Source organism: Rhodamnia argentea, chromosome 8 (genome assembly GCF_020921035.1).
Source record: "Rhodamnia argentea isolate NSW1041297 chromosome 8, ASM2092103v1, whole genome shotgun sequence".
Lineage (NCBI taxonomy): Eukaryota > Viridiplantae > Streptophyta > Magnoliopsida > Myrtales > Myrtaceae > Rhodamnia > Rhodamnia argentea.
This window is the reverse complement of record NC_063157.1, coordinates 2736898-2754234: the sequence shown is the minus strand read 5'-3', so window position 1 is coordinate 2754234 and position 17337 is coordinate 2736898.

The window sequence follows — 17337 nt, the reverse complement described above, 5'->3', positions numbered from 1 at the left end:
GGCAAATTCTAGACAGTTAGAAAGTAAAAAATATCCCACGTAGGGGAACTATACATGGAATTAAAGGAGTATTCATGCGAGATTGGTTCCACCTCTCTTGCTGGCCACTTCAACGATCAACCGATTCTGTCTTGGACTAAACACCAACAATCGTTATTTGAAGACCCATAATAACTTGCTTCGGATCACGGCTCTGGAGGTCCTTCATTTCCAAACAGGCTCATCAAGGTAGCAAGCTCATCATCAAAGTAATCTTCTGATTTTTCGAGCAATTGATACTCGAATTGGGCATTGTTACTTGCTAACACCGGTGACAGATTGCTGTGGGCGGTCGGCCCCCTTAAGCTTGAGCCTCCGTCGTTGCTCGGGAACTTGTAGGGATGTTCAACCGGTCTGCTACTAGAACCACCAGCGGAATGTTGGTATAACCTGTATTCTTGATTGGGAAGTGGCCGGGTACCTTTTGCTCGGTAGGTTTTCCCGGAATTGATCTTCCGATCAACTCTGGTCCGGTCGCCTTGGTCCCAAGCTGCATCGTGCTTCCTCGGCTTATCTCTAACCCTTTGAAGGTGATTTGTGACACTTTGCATGGTGAGTCCGTCTATATTCATCATTTTGTGTACAGCCGATGGTCGTCTTGAATTGATTCCTAGCTGTCGAACCGCCTCAATGAATATAGAATGAAGCTTGGCGGACCAAAGGGGCCTTTTCTTTTGGACAAAATCGTCGTCGTCGGCTTGGTCGTGGTTTTTTTGTACGAGTAATTGCTTCCTTACAAAGCATGCTGCCAAATGTTTTGGAGCACTCGAACGCAGGCCAGCTTCGTAGGACGTCTCGAGCACCATGCGATATGGCCCTCGTTATGAACTGGCTGATCATTACTTGCTGATACTACGATGACCTGTATGTCCAACTCGGAATCAATGATCTTTAAGAGGTCGAAACCGTCCATGTCGATCCCTACCACGGCCGTGACGACGATGTCAAAATCATATTTGTACTGCCTCGGTACTTGTAAGGCATCCGTTGCTTTCGCATAAGCAAAAATCCCGTACATGCAACTTCTCGGCATAGCAACGAGGATTGAGAGGGAAACGGGGTTGCCATCAATGACCATGACTCGTAGATCTTCGGGATAGGAAGGTTCCCATACTTCCGCCTGGAATGAACGTGTTTTTCTTTTAAAACCTTCCATACGTAGATCGAAAATGGTTGTTTCGACCGGAGACCGAGCTTTAGATGTTCTCGGACTTGCAAAACAATCTGCCCGAAAATCACAAAAGTGACGGTGGTCTTTCGTGACGAGTTCTGGTGGTCATTTATAAACTTTTTCTGATTTGTTAGTCTCGCATATAGGTTCTTGCTTTTTCTACGAAAGAGGACAACTTTTTCTCTCCTTCCGGTCTTAGTGCCTTGGATCCATTTCGTAATAACTCTTGCCTCTCACTCAATCTGTCATCTTTTTCCTTTTCTGATATGTAGGAGCCCTTAAATCTTTTCGCTTTCTCTATGAACGAGGCGGTTATTTCCCTCCTCGGATCTTTTCGGTTTCCCCTACGAACGAGGCGATTATTTCCCTCCTCAAATCTTTTCACTTCCTCCCGAGGCGCTTATTTCCTCGAATCTTTTTGCTTTCTCTAATAACGAGGCGATTATTTCCCTCCTCAAATCTTTTTGCATCTACCTATGTGAAGGCTTTTAATGCTTTTCCTTTCGGCGTTCGATCAAATCTGACAAAGAATTCACGCATTTAAGCATGATGATATTTGAGGATAGTCTTGTTCTTTGCCCCTTGATTAACTCTAGGCGTAAAAGGAAGAATGTCTCACATGGGGACTTTGTAACAAACAGTACATTCATTCACGCATGTCTCTACTTCTCTTGAGAATTCATAAGGGCTAGCTAGTAATGCTCAAAAGAGTGATATTTTGAAAGCCCATAATAAAAACTCAAGCTTCATGTAGGCTACTGATTCGGAGTTTCATCGGTGTTGAATTGGCCGACCGTGACATCAGGGAAACTCCAATTGTAGTGATGCATGTCACTTCCTTCGAAGGGCATCGGTTACGCCTCCGCAAGGCCGACTTTCTGGGATGTATCCCCAACGAAATCCGATTGTGCGACAACTCGCTCGGGGGGATGAATCGATAAATGAGCATTTTCAATGCTCGGATGTGGCTCATCAAGGAACATGCCACCAAAGGTGATGGGGTTGCTTCGAGACATGGCAAATAGCGATGTTAAGAGCATCCCTATACCTCTTGATCTCTGCGCGAAGCTCTTCATTTTCTTCCTTTAGAGACGCAAGTTCATGACTTTCACTTTGAACCTTCACTCGGGCCCGCTTATTTTGAAACCAAAACCCGACCTTCAAGGGCTCCATTCCTAGCTTCCGGCTCAACTCATTTTTTCGTTTCCCGTTCACGTAAGGGCACTCCTTGAAGGCAGCTTCGAGCTCTTTGATTTGATGTTTTCTTTTAAGGGGTTGACTACGGCTGCTATTGCTGCTATTGTTGTTCTTGTTATCGAGATCTTGAACTTCACCGCCAAGGGAGTTGGGTTTTACGGCCTGCTTGGCTGGATCGGCCTCGAAATTCAGCGGTTCATTCTCGGGGATGTCTAGGTTGGTTGCCTCCGGTAAGTGCTTGGTAGCCTCCAAACATGTTGGATTGAAATACTTCTTCTTGCTTTTTGTTCACTCTACTCTCCGCTGTATGCTTACACTCTCCAAATTCTTTTGAGTAAACATGCATGTTCCAGAGCCTCCCTTTTAACGTGGATGAAAACCACTAAGCCAGTGCTTCTCCCAAGATTTTGTGTTTCCCGCTCTGTCTTCTTCATTTCCTTCTGACACGGTGGGACCCTCAAATCTTTTCTGCGATATGCTTGTCCCTCTTTTAATATGGCGGAACCTTTAAGTCATTTCGCAACTTTTTTCGAATTCGTGAGCCTCGAGATGGTAGATCCGTGATTCACGGACGAAACGTCTGTAGTTTCACCCGGATAATTAACTCGGCCCCCACAATAATTATTGCTATGACTTTTCCTGCCCTTTAAATTAGGATTTAACGCCGAGATGATCATCGCTTTCATATCTTCATCTCCAACCTTCTAAGCACTCTTTCGCATCCATTCTTTTTCGGTTGCTTCAACAACAATGGCCTCCCTCCCTGCACACGTCTTCTCGGGTGAGGTTTTGGCTAAATGGGAGAAACTTTATAATCTCCTAGGCCAGGGCTACTCTTATATAGCCAATCATCCGGAAGTCGAAACTGAAATTCGTCTTATGTTTAGGGATATGGACACTACTTCTATTCAAGGTACCAAGTTAGAAGAGGAATATAGGATCTTCCCTACCCTCTTCACTAACTTCCCGGAGGCTTACAATCACGCTCATCAAGATGTTACTTTGGCCTATCTTGTGAAGGCACGCTATCGGGATCGGACAGATAACTTGGTGTTGGCCAATCTTGTAGCCGACAATTATAAGAAGGCCCTTGACTACGGTAATGATCAAGTCTCCTTGCTTTGGTTCGTGAGAGGGGAAACTTGGTGGAACGTTTGGCCATGTCTCGGACCATCTTTGAGCGTGATCCGCTCAATATTGTTTTGAAATTCCAATGCACATGGCTGGAAGAAAGGATGGACGATCCGACCCTGGATATAGCCCGCGGGAGAATGCTGATCCATGACTTGGAATCTGCTGTCGAGTATCACGAGGACAAGGTAGCCGAGCTTAAAGAGAAATGTGAGCTCCTCCTCTTTAAGTGGCGGATCTTGATTCTCGAAGCGATCGAGTGTAGGCGGAGCATCAATTGTATGGAGGACCGGTTAAGCTCCTTTGTGATGCTCATTAGGGCTCGGTTTGGCTTTACGTTCCCACCCCGATGATCTATTTGTAAGGCTTTCTGATGGATGAAACGAATGCAAGTTTTTACTGATTTCATCTTGGTCATCATATTTTTTCGCAAGATAACCCCTTTTACTACGTGAATATGTAAATCTCACGCTACTGATGGCTGATTCAATTGGGCCAGAGAGACCCCCCCATTCGAAACGATTTCTCGGCAAAAATTGGTAGCGATGAAACAAACGAATGCCCAAATGTGAACAACTTGTGAATCTGTATTAATATTATAACTCGATTATGAAAACATCAGAGTAAATCAAGTATAATATTTCTTTCTGAGTCGAATTCACCGGGTTGGTAAACACACGACCATCCATCTCGGCCAGAATCAAAGCACCACCAGGGAGCACCTTCTTTATTATATATGGACCACCATAGTTTGGAGCAAACTTCCCTTCCGGGAGTGGGACTATTGGCAACAATTTTCGCAAGACCAGGTCATTGATCTGAAAATATCGAGGCCGAACTTTTTTGTTGAATGAATTAGCAACCCTCTGCTGATAACACCGGCCATGACATATAGCCTTAATTCTCTTTTCATCGATCGGATTCAATTGGCTTGCCCTCTGCTGGATCCATTCAGCTTCCGTCGGCATAGCTTGAGACAGTATACGTAAGGAAGGAATTTCCACTTCAACTGGTAGAACAGCTTCCATTCCATATACAAGAGAATACGGAGTTGCCCCCGTAGATGTCCGGATCGAGGTCCGATACGCCATAAGTGCAAATGGCAACCTCTCATGCCAATCGCGATAATTTTCAGCCGTCTTCGCTAAGATTTTTTTAATATTCTTATTGGCGGCTTCTACTGCTCCATTCATCCGAGGACGATATGGGGAAGAGTTCGGATGCTTGATCTTGAATTCCTTGAATAATTCGTCCATTAGCTTGTTGTTCAAGTTTGAGCCATTGTCATTGATTATGGCTTCGGGGGAACCATATCGAGCGATGATATCTCGACGGATAAATTTCACGATATTTCGTGCTGTGACCGCTAAATAGGATGCGGCTTCGATCCATTTAGAAAAATAGTCAATTGCTACCAAGATGAATCGATGCCCATTGGATGCTTTAGGATTGATAGGGCCAATAACATCAATGCCCCACATAGAAAACGGCCATGGTTCGGATAAGCGATGCAACTCATTCGGAGGGACATTAATCTTGTCACCATGAATCTGACATTTGTGACAACTCCGGACATGCTGAATACAATCTCTTTCGAGCGTGAGCCAATAATAACCCAACCTCATAACCTTCTTAGCTAACATGTGGCCATTCATGTGTGGACCACAGATCCCTTCATGCACTTCCATCATCAGACGAACCGCCTCGGTTGAATCAACGCATCTTAGCGGGACGGAATCGAATGATCGCTTGTATAAATTTTCTCCATTTAAGAAGAACTTCGAAGCCATCTTCCTTATGTACTTTTGGTCAGATACGGTACTTTCTTCGGGGAACTGCTGCTTCTGAATATAAGTTTTGATGTCATGGTACCACGGCTTACTATCGGGTTCATCGATCACGGCCATACAATATGCCGGCTTTTTTAATACCTCGATTTTCAGTGGGTCAACCTCAAGTCCATTGGCGACTTGTAACATTGAAGACAAGGTAGCCAATGCATCAGCGAATCGATTATGAGTCCCGGACGGATACTCAAATGAGATATCCTCAAATTCCTCCACCAGTTCATCCAGATACTCATGGTAGGGCAGCAATTTAGCATCTCTTGTCTTCCACTTTCCAACAGTTTGAAGGATAATCAAAGCAGAATCTCCGAACACCTTGAGTCCGGCTATCCCCATTTCAATCGCAGCCTGCAAACCGAGGATGCATGCCTCATATTCTGCTATGTTATTTGTGCAAGGGAATACCAATTTTGCTGCCACAGGATAATGTTGACCACTTGGAGATATCGAAACACGCGCCCGTGCACGATCCCGATAAATTGACAGCTCCGTCAAAATACATAGTCCGAGATGTAATCCTCCACCGACATGATTCGATCTTCAGAATGATAGGCATCATCATCTCGCCCCGGATTTTCAGCTAGGACATCTGCTATAGCTCGTCCCTTGATTGACTTTTGGGACAAATATTGAACATCAAACTCGGAGATGAGGATTTGCCATTTGGCAAGTCTACCAATCAAGGCGGGTTGATTTAGCAAGTATTTGATAGGATCGCACTCTGTCACCGAAGTACACGTAATGCAAGGTATATTGCCGAAGCTTGTGCGGTACCCGGACTAACGCCGCACATGTTTTCTACGCTCGGTGTGTACTTCATTTCCGAAGCGGTGAATTTCTTGCTCGAGATAATAAATGGCTCGTTCTTTTCCATCCTCCTGCCTCTCTTGTGCTAACATAGCACCCAAAGACTCACTAAGGATTGTGAGGTAGAGGATTAAAGGTTGCCCCGGTGTTGGAGGAATAAGCACGGGTGGACTCATGAGATCTTTGCTTGTTTTCCCAAAAGCTTCTTCACATTCGCTATCCCATTGGATTAGCGCATTCTTCTTTAACGGCTTGAGGAATGGCTTAGCGGTTTCGATAACCGAGAGATGAATCGAGCAATATAGTTTAGCTTTGCCCATCGGACTTCGAACTTCTTTAACCGTCGTCGGCGGCTTAAGCTCACGAATAGCCTTGACTTTAGAAGGGTCGACTTCAATACCCTTATTGCTTACCACGAATCCGAGCAGCTTGCCCGAGCTGGTCCCGAAGACACACTTGGCGGGGTTGAGGCGTAACTTGTACTTTCGGAGTCTATCGAACAATTTCTTGAGCGTTTCGACATGATCTTCTCCATGCCTTGTTTTTGCTATGATGTCATCAACGTAAACCTCAATCTCATTATGCATCATGTCGTGGAAAAGGGCAACCATGGCTCGTTGGTAAGTAGCTCCAGCATTTCTGAGACCGAACGGCATCACTCGGTAATGAAACATTCCCCATGGTGTGGTGAAAGTGGTTTTCAACTTGTCATTGACATTCATCGGGATCTGATTGTACCCGGAAAAAGCATCCATGAATGAAAACAATTCAAAGCCTGCGATCTTGTCAACGAGCATGTCAATATGTGGGAGGGGAAAATCATCTTTAGGACTGGCCTTATTCAAATCTCGGTGATCGACACGGACTCGAATACGTCCATCCTTCTTTATGACCGGGACTATATTGGCAACCCAATCGAGAATATTCCGTAGTCTCCGGGGAATCCGACGTCAAGCGACTTCATGACTTCCTCTTTGATCTTACGGACCAATGCAGTCCGGCCCTCCTTGACTTTTGCACTACTGGCTTAGCCGAAGGATCGATCGGCAAACAATGTTCGACAATAGAACGGTCAAGACCGGGCATATCTGCATAGGACCAGGCGAAAATGTCCTGGTAATCCTTCAAGAGCTTAATCAAGCGCTCGGTCATCTCTTTGGAAAGGTTTGGCCCGATCTTAACTTCTTTAGGGTTTTACGCATCGCCTAGGTTGACCGAGACAGTTTGTTCACCGGTCAAGGGCTTGATCTCCTCATGTCGTTCGAAATCCCGACGAATTTCCTCATAATCTGGACTGCACTCATCTAGGTCGTATACTTCTGAATCCACTAGATTTCCCTCCTCATGTATCCCCCCGAAACATAAAGTAACAAAATCAGAAAAACAAACAAGGTTTAATTGCGGTGTTTTTTTTTTTTTTTTTTGAAGAACTTTATTTATTTTTTTTTGTTATTATTATTTTTTTTTTCAAAACCGTGGGACATGAATTCTTGAAGAAGCCCAACCCTCGGTTCTCACCATGATGACAAACTTGTTGGTCGTTGGTTATCGTCATCGGGTTGGTTTGGGATACTTCAACAAGATTCGAAAAATAGTGCAATTTTATTGATATGAAATTACATCTTCTAGGAAAAAATTCAAGAGTGCAACACAGAATAGAAATCCTAATGTGACCCAAAACCTAAAGGAAACAGAAAAGGTCCCACGCAGGGGATTGCATAAACATAAAGATGTTACTCTGAATCTAAACCCTCCGGTGGATCATCACATATGGCATTGACGAATGATTTGGAAGGTTTAGGCGCCGGGTAAGGTTCCTCTTTATGCGCTCCGTCTTCAGATATAGCAGCAATGGTTACATCATCAAAACAACCGGCGATATCGAAGACTCCTTCATCCTTACTAGCACCAACCTGTTTGATTCCCAGCCCGAATACAAGATTAACTTTACCAGAATGATCCGGCAAAGGATTATTACGGACATTTGGCTGTTTGTTGCATTGGAATGAGAATGCCTTAGAATCAAGAAGATCTTGAATCCGATGCTTCAACACGAAACAGTTGTCGGTGTCATGTCCAGGCTCCCCACAGTGGTAATCACATTTCTTTGATGGATCATATTTTGGCGAGCTCGTGTTACCGGATCGTAGAGGCTCGGAAGTCGATAAACCTCTCTTACGTAGAACCGCGAGTACCGTGACGGGGTTCCTGGTAGAGGAGTAAACCGCCGAGGGGGCCGTTGATTCCCTCTTTGTCGTTGTGCGCCGAAAATTAGCTGCTTCTGATTAGGAATCGCACAACTGGCGGCGTCCTGGGTCATGGATTTCTTGGTCGTAGGTCATGTTAACTTCGTGGAGCCGGTTCCTTATCTTTCCTTACCGCAAACCTCTTAGTCGTCGTGGTGACATCATCGTACCAACCTTTCTTCATACCGTTCTCGATTTCTTCAGCCATTGCGATGAGATGGCTGAATGACGTAGCGACGGATCCCGAGTCGGGTTTTCATAATTCGCGGCAGAGTGAAACAAACAACTTCATGAGCTCCCTTTCCGGAGGGACTGGTTTCAGTGAGATGCCACATTCCTCCACCTGGTGGCATCTTGCTTGATTGTTTCTCCTTTCTTCATCTCAAGCTGTTCAAGATCTTCTCCCGGTGGTGAGCACGTCCAAGTTAAAGCTGAAATGTTTGATGAAAGCATTAGCTGCCTTCTCCCAATCATCCATCCGATAGATCTCGTAGTCCGTATACCACCTCATGGCGGCTTCTTTTAAACTAGCCTGGAAAGTCCGGACCATTATGGGGCCGTTGGTCGCGTGCTTATTCATTCTTGCCTGGTACATACGGACGTGCTTGAACCGGGTTAGAAGTCCCATCATACTTCTCGAAGTCGGGCATTTTGAACTTCTGCGCACCTGTGACCTTTGAAAAGACGGATAAGTCAATGCAGGGTATGTTGTGAGTCCCCTCGACCTCTCGGATCCTCTGTTCCATTTGGGCCAACCGCTTGGCCGTATCACCATTCAACCCGGGGGCCACGGGGCTGGCTTGGGGGATTGGGACTACGGGCGGCGTGCTCGAGCTCACGCACGTGAAGATCACGTCTTCTAGCGGCATTGTCGATAGGGAGCGGTTTCCCGGGGCTTTACCGGAGTTGTCCATAGGAGGAATTGGAGCGAGGAATGGTTAGCGGCGGGCTGGTGGTGGATGATTGAAGTTTGGCGGCGAAGGCAGCCATCATTTCTTCCATCTTTCGGGACATCATCCCTTCAAGCGCTCGGTCAAGGAGCCAAGTTTCTCGTCTAGGGCAGCAGACCGACGGTGGCGTTGATGTCGGCCATCTTCCTTGCGGCCCGATCGAGTAATATGTGAAGGATCCGTGATAAATTACCCGTACGTAGTAACAAACGCAAAATGAGTACAGAGAGCAAGAATATCGAGCCGGTCCATGGCATCCCTCTAGACTCAAACGAACAAAGTGATTATAGCCAAAGGATTGAAACATGTAATTTTCAGTTTATCCGCTTTTAAAAAAAAATCCGTATTAATTCACACGTTGACTGAAATTCGTCCAAATTTTACGAGCTTGTAGTTGAGAAGATGGTGAACAACTTTCATGTTGGCCAATCGGACTAGAAATGAGCGGATCAAATCAGTTTAATGTGTCTTTCCGAAAAATCGCATTCAGAAAACTGTTATAACCGCAGGTAGTTGAAAAAACGAAAGGCCATCTTAAATTATGAATTTAATTCTGAAATTTTGTAGGATATTAGTTGAAACATAGGTCTACAACTTTCATGTTTGGCACTTACTCAAAAATCGATCGTAGAATTTAGTAAAAATCGCACAACAAGAACAAGCCAAATCAGAATGGAGGACAACCGATGAAATTGTAAAAGCTACGGAAGCAAAGTGCGAAATTGGAAATAAGACAACGATACTCCTAAACCATGGACCAGCTCAAAATAAAAATGAGATAATAGGATAAAAGAGACAAGAAATTACCGTTCATATGAAGAAAATGTCAATCACAAAGACATGCGCATGAATTGTGAGTTTAAATCTTATTCTATCTATCCAAAAGGCTTTTGCAAAGTGAAATGATGAACGAAGCGACATGTCGCAGCCTCGCGCGCAATCATCATGACTAGTCGCAGCCTCGCGTACAATAGTCATGACTAGTCGGGTTCAATCACTTCGGCTTTGTTCGGTCGACAAGGGCAATTCTCATGCATTGTAGCCTCACGTGCATAAGAACGACCCTTGAGCCATTTTTTTGAAAAAATTTTCGGAATCCAGATGGGATAACCTTTAGCGAAGCTTTACCGCCAAGGTTAAAGGACCATCTAAATACCATCTTAAAACTATTAGTGTGACCCGGGTTTGGTCACGGGTTGTGTGCGATGTAGTGCAAAGACGATAAATCATGCACAACAATTAAAAGCAAACACCGCTTCAATGATTCAAAAGTTAAATCACAATTCCAATTCACCAAGCACGCAAAACAAAGGGTTAGCCAATCACTCCTCCCCTTATAACTCCCAATCTGCAAAAACATTTAACACCTAAGAATGAGAATTCAACCAAAGTTTGCCAAATCAAGTGATTCCTTTTTCATGAAATTATCTGGCCTAAGTCCTCTTAAAGTCCCCAGCGGAGTCGCCAAGCAGTCGCGACCTAAAAAATAAACAAGTTAATTTTCGGGCTAATGGATTATCAGGTTAATTAATTAACTAACCTAACTCCGACTCTCCCAAGTCCATACCAAATCGCAACTTAAGGTTCAAATAATTAACATGCAATGTGTTTTGAATTTGGAGTCACCACTAATCATTTTCGGTAGGTTGATTAGAAACCTAAATAAAATAGCGGGAGAAGACTATCTTATTTCCGCGAACCGGAGATTTTGAATTCGGGGGATTTGGTTACGCTAGATTACTCTAACGCCCTTTCGGTACCATTTTCATGAAAAATATTTGATTTGGCAATTTTGATGGATTTTACTTGAAATTCAAAGATGCAATTTTTTGATTTTTTCTTCTTTTTTATGGGGATGTAAAATATTGAACTTTGTACGATATACACCATGGGTGATTTAGAAAGAAAGAAAACGCAGCCAATCACGAGTATTTACAAAAATAAATTAACATGTAATAATGCTAAATTTTGGGACACGTGACATGTCTAAAATAAACAAACAAATGTTCACACCAAACGATTACATTTTTTGTAGATCGAGATGGAAAGGGTTACCTTCTATTACACAAAATCTTACTCACGTACACGTTATGGCTTCCTTCAAGATCTCGGAGTTGGAAGAACGTGGCTATCGTCGAAAAAAGGCAAGCGGTGGCGTTGTTGGATGGCGAGAGGCGAAGTACGTGCCGGGACTCGTCGAAGATGATGCTCGACTAAAACTCTTTTCTTCACTCTCAAATTTTCTCTTACGATTTTTCTCAAGAACTCTCTTTTTCCTCTCTAAAGAATTTCTCTCACAAATTCTCTCAATTCTCTTCTACTCTCAAACTCTCTCAATTCTCTTCCCCTCTAAAACTCTCTCAATTCTCCTCCCCTCTTTTATAGGCAAAGTTCTTCATCCTTCATTCTTCATCTTCATTTCTCCACCTTCCATTTTCATCTTCTCTTCTTCATCTTCATTTCTCCACCTTCCATTTTCATCTTCCCTTCTTCATATTCATCTTCTCTTCACCATCTTCCTTTCATTATCTTCCCTTCTTTATCTTCTCTTCACCATCTTCCTTTCATTATCTTCCCTTCACCATCTTCCTTTCATTATCTTCCCTTCACCATCTTCCATTCTCCATCTTCTTTTGGTATTTGCAATGCGGTCCCTGAAGTTTCAAGTATTTGCAATACAGTCCACGAAGTTTTAAGTATTTGCAATACAGTCCTCGAAGTTTCAAATCTTCTCGGTGTATTTTTCCATCCTGTGCCTAGTCTAGACGCATGCTAAATTAAGTGTTCTGCTTGCCCAATTATATGCCAATGCAATGTACGCTAAAAATAAATATGTGAGATGATTTTTATTTAGAACTAAAATTAGTTCTAATTTTTATGCAAAAAATAGATTAGTCAAAATTTAGGCGTCAACGGGTATCGAGCCCTTTTTACTTGTTTTCCCGATCATACGCTCACTAATTGAACCATGTTTCGTACACTATTGTTGGAAGTGTTCTTTGTTTGTTTTCATCAGTATACTCTTTATGCTTTTTTTTGGAACATTAGTACAATGTACATATAGTTAGAATCTACTCATCGATACAAGTCTAGGGAGTGGTTGCCTGTCGCTGAAAGAGGTAGGATGGCGCTGCACATGCCGTGACGGGGTGAGGCTCCTTGGGGACTCTAGCGAATAGTCATTATTTCGTGAACTTTCGTTCAATGAAAATGCATTTTGATCATACCATCGGGATGGTCTTGTCCATACGAGCATTTCGAGGGGCGGAATGTCGCCGTCGGACCACGAATAGAGTCGCATGCAAACATGCGCCGGTGGAGAGGTTTGCACGTGGGCTTTACGCGCCCATGTGCATCGCGCATGCCCGGAACCGTCTGCAAGGGCCGGCGACGTGGTTCTTACGTGGCGATAATGTGTCCGCCTATGTGGCGGGCTACATAGGTGATGATGTGGCAAATCGGTTGACCCCAAATTCGACCCGGTCACCCATTGACTATTGATGGGGCTCCTCGAGGACCCAGCGAAAAGTCTCAATTTTGTGAAGTTTCATTCAATGAAAATGCATTTTGATCATACCATCGGGACGATCTTGGCCATACAAACATTTTGAGTGGCGGAACGTCACCGTTGGATGACAGACGGAGCCGCACACCCTAATACGTGCCGGTGGAGCTATTTGCGTATGGGCCTCACGTGCCCACGTGCATCGCGCATGCTTGGAACCATCTACAACCGCTGTTGACGTGGTGCTTGCGCGGCGATGACGTAGCAGATCAACTAGATCGGAAATCCGACCCGGTTCGTGGCCGGACCCGGTCACCTATTGACCATTGACAAAAAAAAAAGAAGAACCTTTTCGAGGTTCATGCTAGGGCGTACGTCGTCCGGTTGGGGTGATTTTGGTACTGATGTGTTCCTACTAAAATTTTCTATAATGTTGTATATTTATTTTACCATATTATACATTACAGATTATGATTAATCCCATTATTTCCCCATTTGTTGAGGAAAAATGCCTTGGATGATGTGAACCCTTATAAGAGTGAAAATTGATGAATAAATAGGAAAAAACGTAAGGCTCAAGAGTGCCTTGGCTCTTTACCGCTGGGCTGCTCAAGATAACATAATGTCATGTATAAAGAAGGTCAAGGAAAAGATTCAGGAAATCATTTGGAATGGTCGCATAATGCGCGATGACATGAGGGTCATAGCGCCGAGAACCACTCTTCCTATGGAGTGGCATGGGGTCATCGATCGTTTATAGGATGCCAACCCTCGTTCTTACAAGAGTTTTGGGATTAGATTCCTAAATGAGTATGTGAGCATGGGAATGCAAAAGACGTGACCCTAGCTATGAATGGGTCTTGACATAGGCAAAATGCGTCCTAGCGTATAGCGAGTGGGACCCCGAGAGCTTTTATAAAGGCACCTTGTAAACTCAATGATTTTTCTGGCTTTAACGAGTTTGTGGAGTCATTTCCCGTTATTAGGAAATGTTCTTGGGGAGGAAATTGATGCTTTGTTTCAATTCCTTTAGTTTTGGTTTGTGAATATCTCAATCATGTTGTTGTTGAAGTTAGTTTGTAAGTCCATGAATACTTCCTACTGTTGTTGGTTGTGGATATTTTATGAAATATTTGTTTGTGAGTGAAATATGAATTTCTATTTTATAATGCTTTAGTAGTATTATATGTTTGAGTGGAGAGCTCTAGAGAGTTTTAGTGACCTTTAAAGAACTCAATTTTACCTAAATAATTATATTAATTTTAATTTCAAACGAGAATCCTTAGACGATGATTGAAAATTTAGTAAACTTTCGAATCTAAGTCCTTATGTGAAATTGTACATTAGTATAATTAGTTAGTATGAAACATATCCATAAATATTAGACATTAATAATTCATGCGAAATATCTAAATTACCTCATATTCATATACAATGGCAACAACTTCAAGGAATATTGTGGCTGAGCTCAATAAGGGCGAGAAGTTAAATGGTAAAAACTATGATATCTGAATATGAAAATCTAGTATGTGCTGGAAGAGCTAGAGGCACTGGAAGCTCTTAACCCGATCATGACAGAACTAGAGGATGGAACCACTACGTAGCACAAAATAGATAAGGTTACCTTATCCGCTTGTAAGAAAAAGAACTTAACTGCTCGCATTATGTTGTTGAGCAGTATGAATAATTATATCATGCATGAGTTTAGGCAGCATGAGAATTCGAAGGATATGTGGAATGCATTAAAGATTAGGTTTGGGTAGACTTCGATCACCAAGCTGAGGCAGCTTACAATTAAATTCGACATATATAAGATGCCACATAGGCATAATAAGAAGCAGCATTTGAGGCGAATTTCGAACATGATCGAGTGAGTGAAAGATGCAGGTCACATATTATTTGAGAAGCAACAAGTTCGGACAGTGATCTGCTTTTTGCCCCATAACTGGGAATACATGAAAGTTAACCTGGCCCACAACAAGAATATCAAGACTTCGAGGTTGCTATGCGCCACCTAGAGCTGAAGGAGGAACGCCTTCTGGCGACTAAGCCACCGACCGACTTAAATTTTGCTGGCTTTGGCTCTCATGGAGCTTCGAGCTCCAAGCGTAAGCATCTTGGTGGGTTCAAGAAATGGAAAGGTAAAGGAGCGGAACCATCTAACAAGCAACCAAAGTTTGACAAGCATGGAAAAGGGAAACATCCCTTTAAGAAAACATTTCGGGGTGAAATGTTATAATTGTGCCAAGAAAGTCACTTCGCTCGCGGCCGTGGCGAACCCAAAAATGTAGAAAACTTTTGTACACTTAAAAGTATTAGTTATGTATCAAGTTTTATATTTATAACCGAATCTCATTTTTGTGGGCTGTAGACTTAGGGGCTACAGACCATGTAACCTAGAAACAAAAATACTTTTGTGAAATTTTGACAAATTCTAGGTGAAGTGAAGTGGACCTATGTAGGGAACAACTTCAGAGTGAAAGTTAAAGAAATTGGCACCTACCAACTAATCATGCGTGGCGATCGCACTTTGTTCCCGCACAATGTCCCGTATGCTCCAGAGATTTGTTGGAATCTTGTTTCTGTGTTGGTTTTAGTCAAGCTTGGTTTTTGTATGAATTTTCAAGACAATGACTTGGATATGTTGTTAGGCACAATTTTGTATGGTTCATGTTATTTTGTAAATGACTCTATTGTGTTGAATGTTGAAAATACTAATGTGAATGTTTGTTATTCCCTATTTAGATCTTCCCATTCTAGTGATGATGTGAATGTGTGACATGCTAGACTTGGTCACATTGGCTAATAATGTATGAAGAGATTAGCCAAAGAGGGCTTAACGGACAATATTGAGAAAGTTGAATTGCCTACTTATGAGCATTGTCTAGTGAAAAAAATAATGCGAAAGCCATTTGGAAAAGGAACAATGACTGAATTTCTATTGTAATTAATTCATACTGATATATGTGGTCCAATGAATGTAAGGGCAATGCATGGGACTGTATACTTCATCACTTTTATAGATGATTACACTCAATTTGGATATGTCTATTTGATTTCTCATAAATCCGAAGCATTAAGTTGCTTTAAGAAATTTATGACCTTAATGGAAAATCAATTAGATAAGAAAATAAAAGTATTGAGATCCGATTGAGATCGAGAATACTTATTTGATAAATTCATAAATATGTGATGAAAAGGGAGTAGAAAGATAATTATTTATCCCATACATTCCGCAACAAAATGGTGTTACAGATAGAAGAAACATAACCCTAATGAAAATGATTAGGTTTATAATGATATAGGCTATTTGCTTATCATCTTTTGGGGGTGACGCTTTATTAACTGCAGTCGATGTACTTAATCGTATGCTTTCAAAGTCAGTTTTTTCCACCCCATATGAGTTGTGGACATGTCAACATATAATTTGAGCTTTCTTAAACCTGGAGATTGTGCTGCTTGTACTCATGAATCCTTTCATAAATATGAAAAATTAGGATTAAGAGAAAAAAAGTATCTTCATAAGATACTCAGAACACTAAAAAATGTATGTGTTCATACACGAGCAAGAAAGCGAAATTGTAACTGAATTTGAATCACGAAATGTCACATTTTTAGAGAATGAATTTTCGAGAAAGAGCGAAATAGGTGAAGATTATTCCTTATTTGAGACTTTGGATCGAGATAATGGGCAGTTGGATATAATGATCCAAGTGGAAGCAATGTGAGAAGTGGAGTGTTAAGTATGAACTAGTCTCAATTACAACATTTAATGAAACAATTCTGTTATCCGATCAAAGTGGGAAAATAATAGAGAATAAAACACCTAAGGTACAATCTTCTTCACGGCGAACAAGTCACAAAAGCATTCCCCGTCGACACTTTGAGATTAAAAAGGAAGCTTTCATGATCGCTCTACTAGAAGAGGATGAGCCAAGAAATGTAAATGGGGTTCTATCTTGCCTTGATAAGAAAAGGTGGGTGAAATCAATTGAAGAAGAGATGGAATCGATGAGATCAAACTAAGTTTGGGAATTGGTTGATCTTTCAAAAAGATGCAGAGCCATTGAGAACAAGTGGATTCTCAAAATTACGAGTAAAGCTCATGGCTCGATTAAGAGATATAAGGCTCGCCTTGTGGCGAAGGGGTATAACCAACAAGAAGAAATTGACTATGAAAATATTTTTTTTCTTGTGGTAAGATTTACCTCAATTCGCCTTATTCTATCAATAGTGGCAAACTTGAATATTGAATTACATCATATGGATGTAAAGATTGCTTTTTTCAATGGAGAATTGGAAGGAGAGATCTATATGGAACAACCCATTGGATTTGTTCTTGAAGGCCAAGAATAAAAAAGTTTGCCAACTTTTGAGATTGATATATGGCCTTAAGTAGTCTTCAAGACAATGGTATATATACTTTCATAATGCCATAGTGGCA